The 13,293-nt window shown below is 40.2% G+C and overlaps 1 long non-coding RNA gene across 1 annotated transcript; it reads left to right on the top strand.

Annotated features, from left to right (window-relative positions):
* The first annotated feature begins 4,730 nt into the window (after positions 1-4,730).
* LOC129763089 (uncharacterized) lies at positions 4,731-7,129 on the top strand. The gene is made up of 4 exons (XR_008740789.1): positions 4,731-5,264; positions 5,322-5,512; positions 5,572-6,288; positions 6,339-7,129. It is a non-coding gene; the product is annotated as an uncharacterized LOC129763089 (long non-coding RNA).
* The last annotated feature ends 6,164 nt before the right edge of the window (positions 7,130-13,293 follow it).

Genomic DNA, 13,293 nt, shown 5'->3' with positions numbered 1-13,293 from the left:
CATGAATGTATTTTTAAATTCCCAGGGGAACTGGCAGATTATTTTCAGTAACGATTAGATATTTCCTCGATACTGGAAGCCCACCAGTGGTTAATGCTAACTCGATAACCATCTGTTAATAGCACTTGATTGAAACATATTTGGTCACAGTGTTACATTGATAGAAAACATTCAAATAAACTCTTTCACATGAATGTATTTTTAAATTCCCAGAGGAACTGGCAGATTATTTTTCAGCAATGATTAGATCTTTCCGGAACTTTCTCGATGCTGAATGGCATCCAAACGGAAAGAATTCTGCGCGTGTATGTGTCGATCCTTCGCCGTCCACCTCCTCCAGCACGTTAGGCAACGATGTTGTCTTGTCGATGTCCTCACGAAAAATGAATGTATCTCACCACCAGAATATCGCTTAAGTATGCTTTTTGTGTGTGATTGAATCGAGAGAAGGTGTGGTTTACGATGGCAATTTGGAAGGCAAACTAGAGGGGAATGAACTCTCTGAGCTCTAAACTTTCGGCGACTGAGCAATAATCGATTGCGTACGCATACAATATTGGATACGGAAATATCCTACTGATGGGGAAGGATAATCTTCAGAAGCTTCCCTGCTAATTACACTTGGTTGAAAAATTACAAAATCAAATGTATTTGATCGCTGTGTTATATGGTTAGAAAACATTAAAATAAACTCTTTCACATGAATGTATTTTTAAATTCCCAGATGAATTGGCAGATTATTTTCAGTAACGATTAGATATTTCCACGTTTTCCTCGATACTGGAAGCCCACCAGTGGTTGATGCTAACTCGATAACCATCTGTTAATAGCACTTGATTGAAACATATTTGGTCACAGTGTTACATGGATAGAAAACATTCAAATAAACTCTTTCACATGAATGAATTTTTAAATTCCCAGGGGAACTGGCAGATTATTTTCAGTAACGATTAGATATTTCCACATTTTCCTCGATACAAACGGAAAGAATTCTGCGCGTGTATGTGTCGATCCTTCGCCGTCCACCTCCTCCAGCACGTTAGGCAACGATGTTGTCTTGTCGATGTCCTCACGAAAAATGAATGTGTCTCACCACCAGAATATCGCTTAAGTATGCTTTTTGTGTGTGATTGAATCGAGAGAAGGTGTGGTTTACGATGGCAATTTGGAAGGCAAACTAGAGGGGAATGAACTCTCTGAGCTCGAAACTTTCGGCGACTGAGCAATAATCGATTGCGTACGCATACAATATTGGATACGGAAATATCCTACTGATGGGGAAGAATAATCTTCAGAAGCTTTCCTGCTAATTACACTTGGTTGAAAAATTACAAAATCAAATGTATTTGATCGCTGTGTTATATGGTTAGAAAACATTAAAATAAACTCTTTCACATGAATGTATTTTTAAATTCCCAGAGGAACTGGCAGATTATTTTCCAGAAATGATTAGATCTTTCCGGAACTTTCTCGATGCTGAATGGCATCCAAACGGAAAGAATTCCGCGCGTGTATGTGTGTGTAGCGATGTCTTCCCAGGGAACCGTTTGTGGCATCACTCTCCTCCTGGTGGATTCCCTTCTGGCCTAGGGCGCACAAACAGGCTCTTGGTGACACCGTTCATCCGCGCTTTCATGATAAACGAAGAGCTTCACCACAACAGCTGTGGAATCCGCCATTTTCGTGGTAGCAATCGCCCGAGCATCGCGGAGCTATATAGCGCACGTCCTGCCTGTGCGACTGCTGACGAAAGACTTGACGAGCAAGGGAGATGAAAGGCCTCGTTCGGTTCAGTGCTAACTGTGTGCATTGGTGTGAGTGTAAGCACATCACGTGACAACTTACGTGCGCACAGTTGAACTGATAGTAGACCTTCATCGGGTTGTCTTGCCTATGCCCCACATCTTCCCTCTTCTCTAAAAAAAAATGGGTTGAACTGAGATGATTCGGTAAATTCTACCAAAAAAGAAAATATGTCAAAGCCACACCAAATAATCGTTCCCCTAAATTCACATGAAATGTAAGTGCCATGGAAAAACGTATTCAAACATTTGAATCGGATTATAAATATCGTACATTAACTCGGAATGCATTGCACTTTGTTCAGATTTATTAATGTACTTGCATAATATATCTGACATATAATGAATTTTGAGTGTATGCTAAAGTAGCTGCAGAAGCCAAAATATTAGAGTATCATTAGATATCAGAATAAAGAATATCAGATACTTATCCATGGGCTGGAACTGCACTGCTTAAATTTTGCGTTGTTTCAGTTTTCCGTGTTTATTCCAATATTACAGTTGTTCTATAGACCGCTAGATGCGCTACTTGTATTCGCGTTATATCATGGACAGACATTTTTCGAATAACTTGGAAGAAGACTGTTTGTTTTGGAAAAAAAACAACTGTTCAGAAAGGTTAGTTCAAACATACGTCGAAAACATTAATTCGAACATTGAACAAGCAAATAATTCCCGTATCATGAATTCATTTCTGTTCAAACTAAATGCGCCTTCCACAGCCGTGACACTCGCTGTTGGATCCTTGCTATAATTGCGCAATGAGGTACCGAATGTTTTCATTCTCTTGAGAAAACGTGCTGTTTGTACAACTTTTTTCGTTTCTAACAATGTCACCCAATGAAAAATTACACTCCGCTTTTCGGCAACTTATTTACACAATTTCATCAAGTATATTGCAGAGCTTTGCTTATTGCACATGTTGTTACCAAATGTCGAACTGGAATTTAGTTAACAGCGGTTATCCCAACTCGCGCTTTTTTGCTTAATTTCTTCATTCGTGGTTCTCCCAACTCACGTTGCGCTCCAAGTTTGAATGTCATGAAAGTGCGGTTATCCCAACACGCTCTTGTTTTCGTTAAACTATTACATGTGTGGTTATCCCAACTCACACAACGCTGTTGCTAAGTGGGCAAAAACTATTCCTTCTTCCTTTTCTTTTTTCGCTCATATCGTATTGTATGCGTTGTTGTCTAACAATGTGTGGTCATCCCGAGCTCACACGAACGTTGAAAGAAAAAAAGCAATCTGCGGTTATCCCAACACGCAATGAACGCTCTATGGTCAACTCGAACGCACACAAAACTACAACTGTTACACGGCCATCCCAACTCGCTCCCCCTTTTTTTTTGACTTGTTCCACATCGGCACACCCTGGTTCGATGAGAGAGAGAGAGAGAGAAAATTTCTGTTTTATTTATATTTTCACTTGCGACAACTTTACTGAAGTACCGGGTGACTCAAAAGACATTAAATTCTTCAAACATAAGGTGACTATCAATACGGCACCCATAGTCAATACTTATACTACCAAACAAGCAGGTGACTACTTTATCTAAATAATCGTTTATCTAAACAAATGCAAACCACCAAACGAGAATTGGTGTGGTTTCAAATCGCGGATGGCTTATTTAAACCAAAAAATGTTGAAAATGGGCAGAAACGAATGTATCAGTTGTTCTTTATTGACAGCTCCGTTCGGGAATGCACACAAAATCGGCACAAATGCAGACCACATCGCCTACATAGATCGGGTTGTGGTTGGCTAGTGTGCAGAAAGTCTAAGTACAAATTTTGTTTGCATCGCAATTTTCATCCAAGGCAGCGCTGAATGCTATATTAGGGTTCTGAAATTTTCTAAATATACTGTTTGAAAAGGAAAACTTATCCCATCGAAAATGGTTTTATAATGCCAAGGACGCGTAACAGTGTTTCTTCCAAGCCACTGCCGTCAAATCAGGTGCAAACTGGGGTTGAAAACAGGCAAAAGATTCGCCAGCCGTGCTCAGATCCTGCTACTATCACCAGTACCAAACACTTTTCCCGGATCACGTACAGCTCCACCTTCTTGTCCGGGGCACTCTACTAGCTGCACCAGCAGCACCGCAAAACGATGATTCCTCCACTTTCTGTAAGCCACTTCCTCTGCTCGCTCTCCTCCGACCTCCTCCAGCCCACACAATCCTGCGTGTGAACTCGGCGCCCCGCAAACTTATCAAACCCACCACTGCGGAACATCCAAAATGCACAAAACCAACACCAACAAACAAAAAAAAATCACTTTTCACGCACGGTATTCCGTAAACGGTTTCCAGCAGTTGCAGTCTGACCGTGGAGATTATTTTGTTTCGCTAGAATATCTTTTGCAGTTTGCAGTTCACACTCCGTCGCGACAAACCGCGAAAAAAAAAAAACTTAAGATGGAGAATGTTTTTTTACTACTGCTGCTGTCGTCGTCGCGGAGACTTTTTGCTTCCTTTCTTTTTGTGTCCACTTTCACAAGAGAAAAAAAAAATATTACTCCTGGCAGGATCGCCAAATGTGGAATCCGCCATTTTCGTGGTAGCAATCGCCCGAGCATCGCGGAGCTATATAGCGCACGTCCTGCCTGTGCGACTGCTGACGAAAGACTTGACGAGCAAGGGAGATGAAAGGCCTCGTTCGGTTCAGTGCTAACTGTGTGCATTGGTGTGAGTGTAAGCACATCACGTGACAACTTACGTGCGCACAGTTGAACTGATAGTAGACCTTCATCGGGTTGTCTTGCCTATGCCCCACAACAGCGACAACATGCTCCAATCGCTGTTCAATTAGAACTGAGTGGATTTCCGAGTGGCGCTCGCTTATATACCGATTGGTGATTTCAATAGCCTGTTTTGAAAGCAATTTTAAGACTATTGAAACAAGTTTTTGGATCAAAAAGTAACAAGTATAGAACGCGTAGACATTTTATCTTTCGAATGAAGTGTTTATCATACCATTTCGTTCAGTTGTTTAGGAGCTATTAACGCTCAAAATCTCGGTCTCCGGCGTAACGCTTTCGTTTTCGAAACTTTGATTTTACACCCCGGTATAGAAATGAAAGACGTAGTCCTACGTCAAAAACGTTTTGACAGCAGTTAGTGCGGCACTGGGGTTGAAACTGAACAAAAACGAATTCGCTATATGTCACTGATTTCGGTGTAGTTGTGTAACGATTCGAATACTTTTACATTGTCGGCACAGCATTGGTCAATCCAGAGGAACTAGAACCCAAAGTAAAAAGGATTGTCATCTATCACTAGCGAGAAGTTAGCGAGAAGGACATCAAGGGTGCGTGCTATTCCCTCGTTGAGTTCAACGGCCGAGTATTGGCTAGCCTCAATTAAAAAGTACGATTGCATGAATGGACTGATGATCAGGATTTGCGACTTGAATGTAGCCATTTCAATAATGTGTTGGCATTATATTGTAAAATTTGGGGTAAGCTAGATTAATGCAATCACTTGTCTTCCTCAAAGTAACGTTCTTTCTGAACAGGCGGCTCTATTTTGATGGGTGATTTAATGCGATATATCACGCTGTAGCATTGGCTATCCAAAGGAAAGTTGTTTTGAGGAGACCGCTCGCGACTATAATCCAAATTGAATGACAGCAGTAAAAATATTAGATGACGGTGCCTTTCTCGGGGCGGATAACAGCAACAATGTATTTGTTTGCCTAAAAGATGGGTAAGTAGGATTTCCGTAGCTCGGTTTATCATATGAACAATTTTTGTATTTATTTGAAGGGGCGCAACAACGGATGACGAACGACAGCAAATAGCTTAATCCCATCTCAGTGATATGATGAATATATTCCGCCACGGTTCGCTCGTGATGCACAACATCGGTGAGCGAACGACGCCGTCAACGGGCTGTGTGCTATTTGCAGCCGGGTGACGTCTTTAGAGAACCCCCATTGAACTGACAGGAGCCAACATATTGGGTATCCCACTGACATTTTCCCTTTGTTTTCATATGAATTGGGTATCCCACTGACAGTTCTGCTTGAGATTTTGCTAACGATCCTAGCATCAATCATAGCACCCGGCTGGCTATTTGGCATAATCAGCGGTGCAATTGATCTGGTCACACGAATACCACCTGATTATGAACTATGAATTTCTTCGAAAGTTACAAGAAAGTTTGACTGATATAAACAAATCTGTTGGCAGAATTGATTATTCGTATTAGCTTAGTTTCCACACCGAAATGAGAACGGAACGTTGCGAGGGATTTATTGATGGAGACCTTGTAGAAAGTTTTCTGGATTTAATTCGGGAATAAATGTACGATGCATTAGGGTTGCGGATCGACGTGGATGGAACTAAGAAGGAAGCGGTCGTAGAAACACTTTTTTAAAAAAGTTTATTAATGAATCAACTCATTAATCATGGTGTATATTTCCTAGCGTTCGCATCTTTTTATCGGACTTGCCATTATCGACCCTGCGAATGAATGAATAGGTTAGTTGACTCTTCTGAATGCGATCATATTACTCATTCTTATTCGACAGTTTCTTTCGCTCGAGCTGATCCTGCAGTGTGATGCCTTTCTTGAGCTCCACCTCAAGCGAATGTATTATGACACCACCACCGTGGCTTTCATCACTGAGCAGACCTGAAAGACCATTTCCATCTGCAGATGACAACAGAGGAACCACATTAGAATGACCAGCTGTACCTGTTGCTGCTGTTGGCGCAACTGAAGCTGGTGGTGGTTTCCCACTGAAGCCTGTGTGCATTGGAGTGGGCGACCATTTGGGCGAATAGGTGCCGCCACTATCGTTCGGATCTTCCTAGAATCAAGCATACCATCGAAAAATCGACGTGAGCAAATCTGTTCCGGGTACCGTCCAACTCCTGGAGGAATTTTCCGACGAGAATGCCGACCTCCGTAGGGTAGCGTGCCCATCGAGACCACTTTTCGATTTCTCCTCGAGACCTCGAACGCGAAGCTAGGGGTAAGAGTTTCATATGAGAATAGTGGAGCCAGTTTTTAGGCAATATACGAGATGCTAACGCTTGCTGGTGGTGAGGTTAAACAACGGCTTTTCCGAAAAATATTTACCAATTGCAGTCTCAAAAAATAACAAAGCGAAAAGAATGAGCATTCGTTCCTATAATTTATAAACAATCGTCTCATACTAATATACTTAATGGGAAAACCTATCGACAAATCAATCGATGCAATTTTGCAAAATATAAATCTGACAGTGAGAATTTGTATCTAAAATTCCGCTTGCATAACAAATATGACAATGATGAAACGAAGCACGTTATTATAAAAGGTAATAAAAGAAAAAGAACATCCACAAACATATAAAAATGTGATCATATAAATAACGGTAATATATAGTACAAAACAACATTAAATTTGAATGTTGCAAGAGATAACCATTTTTTTTAATTTTTTTATCCCTTTTGTTTATTTTAGGCTCATTAGCATTTTAGCTGTAACAGAGCCGAATTTTTTAATCGTGTACATGTCACATATTTATCATATCTATAATTAGCACATTACACAGTTGCCATTTTTCGGCGTTAGAGTATTCCCTTCTATACCATTGCAAATGGTACATATTTACACAGTAGCCATTTAGGCGAAAGAGTTTTCTCTCTGTTCTTCCATTATCCACAGTTAAGACTGGACAGCGGAGACAGTCGTTGACCCATTGTTGAGTTATTTATAGAACAGCAGCCCGATATTTCTGCAGAGCAGAGCAGTTGTATGGATGAATCGATCTTATTTCGACCGTGGATCGATCTCCATCGCTGATGATTGTTGCGTGGACGTAGAGTTATTCTGTAACAACACAAAGATGGTCAATGGGGGCCCTGAGTTTTGAACTCACGATCGATCGCTTACTAAGCGAACGCGCAACCAATGTGGCTACGGAGACCCCCTAAGATAACCATTTCTGCACTGGTAAATGCATTGTAAGAATCCGGTTCTCTCGTAACATGTAATAATTGATCTGTGAAATTCGATGCTTCCTAAGATGTTCTAGCGCTCATGGGACCACCACATTTCTGTTGACAAAATTTGTGCGTGACGGAAGGTAGTTGCTCCTGCAGTCGGCTTTGCCGAGAAATGTGTAGAAACATATCACCGGCCGGTTAGCAGTTTGACTAAGAACCAAAAGACTTCGCTGCATGTTTGTATGAATTGCTGCACAGCTGCATTTGGTTCACCGTTGTTAATCACAGCGGCAGCAATTCGACTGTTCTGATCACAAAGCGTCTTGAGTTGATCCTACAGTTTTTTAAGGAGTAAAGCGTTCTGCATTATGAATTGGGTATGGAACTGAAGCTTACGTTGGGATGGATAGCGCGGCTGTTGGGTTGATCGTTGTTGTTGCATTTGTGGTGGATCAGTTGCATTCTCAACGTTGTTTGTCATCAGCATTCGGCGCAAAATACCGGTCTGTTGGTTTTTCCTGAGAATTTGCATTTAACATTGTAAACGTAAACACCTCCTGACTGTCAACGACGTCGATAATGTAGTACACCAATAACTTGATCTAGTACGACTGTAAATTGAAAATACGACGAATGACTCGTACGAAAACAAGGATGGGATTTGCGTACGTATCCTATTGGCGATCTAACGTACAAATCTACACCTAGGCGGCGCTGCTGTGAAAGTGATGATGGTTTTAAATTTTGCCATGTGAGCTTATGGAAGGTTTGTAGTTCTGTCCACAAATTACAGTGTTATAATCATAAAAGAATATTTGATTGCGATGAGTTTGTAAGAAATTTAATTCTGCGCAATTTTATATGTAACATGTTATTTATTTACCTCTTTCAGTAGTGAAAACTATAAAAATGTTGACAATGGTTGAATTAAAGAAGGAAATTCGAGAGCACAATCAAACACAAGTAGAAAAATGCACGATTCCTGCATGTGAGAACTACCTTGGAAAGCCCGGAGGTAAAATATACGTGATTTGTTTTTGAGTTTTAGGTTACATTAGCATCATTTTCTTAGTTCAAAAACAAAATCCAGATGTCTCACCGATCGTTTACGTTTTGCGTTAGATCGCCAATTCGTTCGAAAACTATTCTTCTTCTTCAATGGCACTAACGTTCCTAGAGGAACTTCGCCGTCTCAACCTAGTATTACTTGCGTCATTTTTATTTGTACTTAGTTGAGATTTCTATGCCAAATAACACGCCTTGAATGCATTCTGAGTGGCAAGCTCTAGAATACGCGTGATCACAGTGCAAGTCGGAGGAAATTTCTTTGACGAAAAATTCCCCCGACCAGAACGGGAATCGAACCCGAACACCCGGCATGTTAGTTATGACGCTAACCACTCGGCCAAGGAAGCACGAAAACTATGATACGGGTGAATATCATCATTATTCGACAGCTGGTGGTTAACTGTGGCTCCATCTTGATTTGATAGCAGTTGCTTCAGCGCTGTGCAAAATCAGGAAGCAGCTCTCGGGAATGTTGTTGACGGTTGTGAACTCTTGGTGTTATTTCTCGCACGAAGGATAACTGCTTAACTGGGGAGTGTAACTGCCCAATTTTTTTCAGAATAGTTTATAGTTTCTTTTTTCGATAGTAAGTTGAAACCAGTTCGTGAAATTTCTCATCCTATGTGATAGAGTAAAAGCTGCACTGGTCACTGGAATATGCATACGAATAAATACGTACATGTTGTAGTTGATAAACGCCATCTCCCTCTGTATTATAGTGATTTTCAACTCATTTGGCTGGTTCGTCACTTTTTACTTCCATTTTTGGAAGAATGTTGGGAGTGAGAATTGAACTCGTGACCTTTAGCGTGAGAGGCATGGATGTTACCACTACGCCAGATCGCCTCCACGCCATCTCCCTCTTCCAGTGAAATTTTATTTATCCGAATAAAGGCTTCTCGAAAAGCTTTGCCGACAGCTAAGACCACTTTTCCTAATGGCATGATTTCGAATGGAGAAAATTACATTGCATGTTTCATTCGATCGAACAGTTCACTCTCACCGCTAAGTTTGACATGGAACCAATCACAGTAGATATTTCTGGTTCCATTAAGATTCGCCGTATCGAATCATAACGATACTTTGCTACCATTCTCGGGATGATTTTCAAAATAACACTTTTCTTTGAAGACCGCAACAACAAAACAAAACCGATAATTCACAAACTAAAAGCAAGCTTATACTTATGACAGACATACAGCTGCACTACCGTTGTACTTCGAAAATTGTATGTCTGTCACCATGTACAGCGCTAGAACCATGCAAGCAACTCGGTACAATCGCTGTACCTGTACCGACCTATTTTACCGCTGTACATGGCTACAGTTGTACTGTTCGCAGCGCCATAGACGGTCAGTGGTGGATAGCATGAACAAACCGAATCAAAACACTTGATAAATATTCTTTTCATTGACTTTCTCTTGAATTGATAACTCAGATTGGAAACTTGTTTGTTGTGTTTGATGGTTCAGACGCTAAATAAAAAACTTTTTCATTGAAACATGTGGTGAAAATTGGTCGAATTTTTGATTGCTAGTTTGACATGCGGTGCAATGTACAACCAAAGTATGTCTGTCATGCTACGATGGTACCTGTACAACGCTGTACACGTACAACGCTGTACACGTACAACGCTAGTACAGCTGTATGTCTGTCCCTGGTATTAGGCTCCGAACTCGATTGTAAGGCATCGCGAATCTGTATATTCTATGGGTGATAACACAGTCGGCGACAGTCTGTTTGTAAACAATACCGACAGCAATTTCCATATGGCTAAAAGGACATATCGTATTGGGCACCTTAAGTGGACCTTACACCAGGGGATAGTAACTTCAAGCAAAAAAGTGGGACCGATTCGAGATTGCTTTTATGTAAACAGTGAACTTTTTTTACACTCTAAAAATTGCACCGACTTGCACTGACAACTGAATGATATTGTCAATTTGTGCGAGATGCCTCAAAACAGCTGGGAATAAATATTGTTCATATACAGTAAGTTACATCTAATGCGACGTTTGAATTATTGGACAGACCTGTAATGTGACACGTTTAATTGGACATTTTTGTAAACATCGAGTTCGGGGCCCAAATTATGGCGCCACATTAAAGTTGCCACCAGACGTAGACACTGTACCACTCACATCGTCAATGTTCAATTACAGGCCAAAATCGCCTCCAAAGCGACACTGAGTGGTGCCTCGGCATGTCGTATTAAATTTAAATTACTGTATTATATTATTATTTATGTTCGCATCATAGGCAACGAACACACATTTATTTTCCACTTGCAACGGTATTCACGATGATTGGATGGATGAATATACGACTTATACATGCATCTGGTACGACTATTGTCATGCGTATATACGATTTACTACAGACAACCAAAAAACGAATGGCGGAAAACGTTCTTGATAATTATAATAATTATTATAGATTTTTGTAAATACATGTATGTTTGGAATATTACGTTAAAGAATATTTTTAAGACCGAATATTTCCGATTTCAAGAAAAGTGAAAGTTAAAGTTGATTTTTTTTATTTTCAACTTTTGAGAACGAAAGATTATCTGTTTGCCAGTCTTTTACGTTCTGATAAACATAGTGATAAAAATAAATTAGTTCAACTTAGTCATTCAATTGCACTCAAAACTGTAAACATGAGATTATGAACTTGACAAACCAAGCTGCCAAGTGTGCCAACCCTGCAAACATTAAATCGTTTAACTATCGTATATAGAGCATCAAATATCTGATATTTTTGTGGTATATGATGCGTATACAGTAAGTTACCTCTAATCCTCGACATACCGAGGCACTACTCAGTGTCGCATTATAGGTGATTGGCCTGTAATTGGACACGATGATAGTGGTACAATGTCGAAGTCTGGTGGCCTTATTTTTGGTACCAAACTCGATGTTTACAAAATGTCCAATTACAGGTCTGTCCAATTAACTAAATGTCGAATTAGAGGTAACTTACTGTACATGCAAGGTTATTAGGCAATACCTAATAACATAATAAGTCTGTTGTCATACGAATATACGATTCATCACTGCCATAAAACAAATGGCGGAAAATATTAAAGTAAAATGTTCGGCCCGGGGAATCACCATTTTTGTATGTATATAGAACCTTTACAAACATTTATGTTTGTACAAATAGGAATTAATCAATTGACTTTTAGGAATATAAATGTTTGATATGAGTGGTGGCGACGGTTATAAAATTGCTCTGATGGGATTTGAACTCCGGTTGTTTGGATTATCAAGCCGCAGCTATCTCGTACGGCTATCTGAAATATGATTTTAGGGCAATTAAAGCTCTTACATATGATACGAAAGAGTTGTAATCGGATACGTCATTCCTGATTGTTTATTGTGCTTTAGTGGAAATATCGCAAAATTTATATAGAAATGGTTCAATAAAGTTTAGTACCACATGTTTCAAGTAATCAAATAACATGAAGTAAAAAATGTCATTAATATTTTAACCATTTAAAACTGCCATCGGGCCTGCTCAGCAAACATTAAATCGTAAAAAAGATCGAGGGGTTGTATCCGAGACACGACCGCTTAGAGCGGTCTACGCAATTTTTTTTTTAACTTTAATGTTTTATCATTTCGAATATTATTTGCGAATACGTTGAAATTTAGTAAATAACTCTTTAGTAAAAAGTTCCGGGGACCCTGAAAAGGTTTAATGGCTTACGTAGTTTTGTAGAATCATTTCGAGATGCAACGGTCATTTTTGCCTTTGCGAGAACAATACACTAATTGGTCATATGTCGCAATTTGTTTCTTTATATCAATGCACGCATTGCACAGAATATTAACGAGAGGCATCTTCCGTGCATCGCCATCAAAGACGAATGAACTCTCTGAGTTTCAAGTGTCTATAATTCAAAAGAAGAAGAAGTGGATCGTCATTCAACAAGCATCAAAAACGCGTCTAACAGATGTGTTGGTGCGTTCCTAAGCGCCAAAGCAGTGGACTGTAAAGCGGAAAGAACGTTTCAACTGTGTGGAAATAAACTCCTTCTTCCGCCTTGAGAAAGGCAGGTATTGGTTCCCACAGCAGTCTACTAGCCAGATATCGATGGTGCGAAGATTTCTCCTGGAAGGCAAGAGTGCACTTGGAAAGTCAAACACTTGTTACTTTTTACTACTAGGTTTTATTCGAAAGATGTTGCACATATAGCGTGTGAAAACAGAATAACATCAATCCGCGAATGACATCCTTTTTTATGTGCATGGGAACGTGTGACACTAGCGTTGGCTCGTTGGTGCAAGGTGCTGTCGTATAAATGTATAAAAACTACGCCGCACATGCGCTCAATGTGCATCGATGACGTCATGCCGGAGCGGTCGAGTCGGCCGCGAACAAGATGCACACAGTTGCAGTGCTAAAAATGGAACATCGCGAGAAAGACCGTTTATGAAAAATCGTTTCTCGACTCTCGGTCAAAACCGTCAACAAAGT

Source organism: Toxorhynchites rutilus, chromosome 1 (genome assembly GCF_029784135.1).
Source record: "Toxorhynchites rutilus septentrionalis strain SRP chromosome 1, ASM2978413v1, whole genome shotgun sequence".
NCBI lineage: Eukaryota > Metazoa > Arthropoda > Insecta > Diptera > Culicidae > Toxorhynchites > Toxorhynchites rutilus.
Note: the sequence above shows the minus strand (reverse complement) of the source record. Positions and strands in the feature narration are given on the sequence as shown.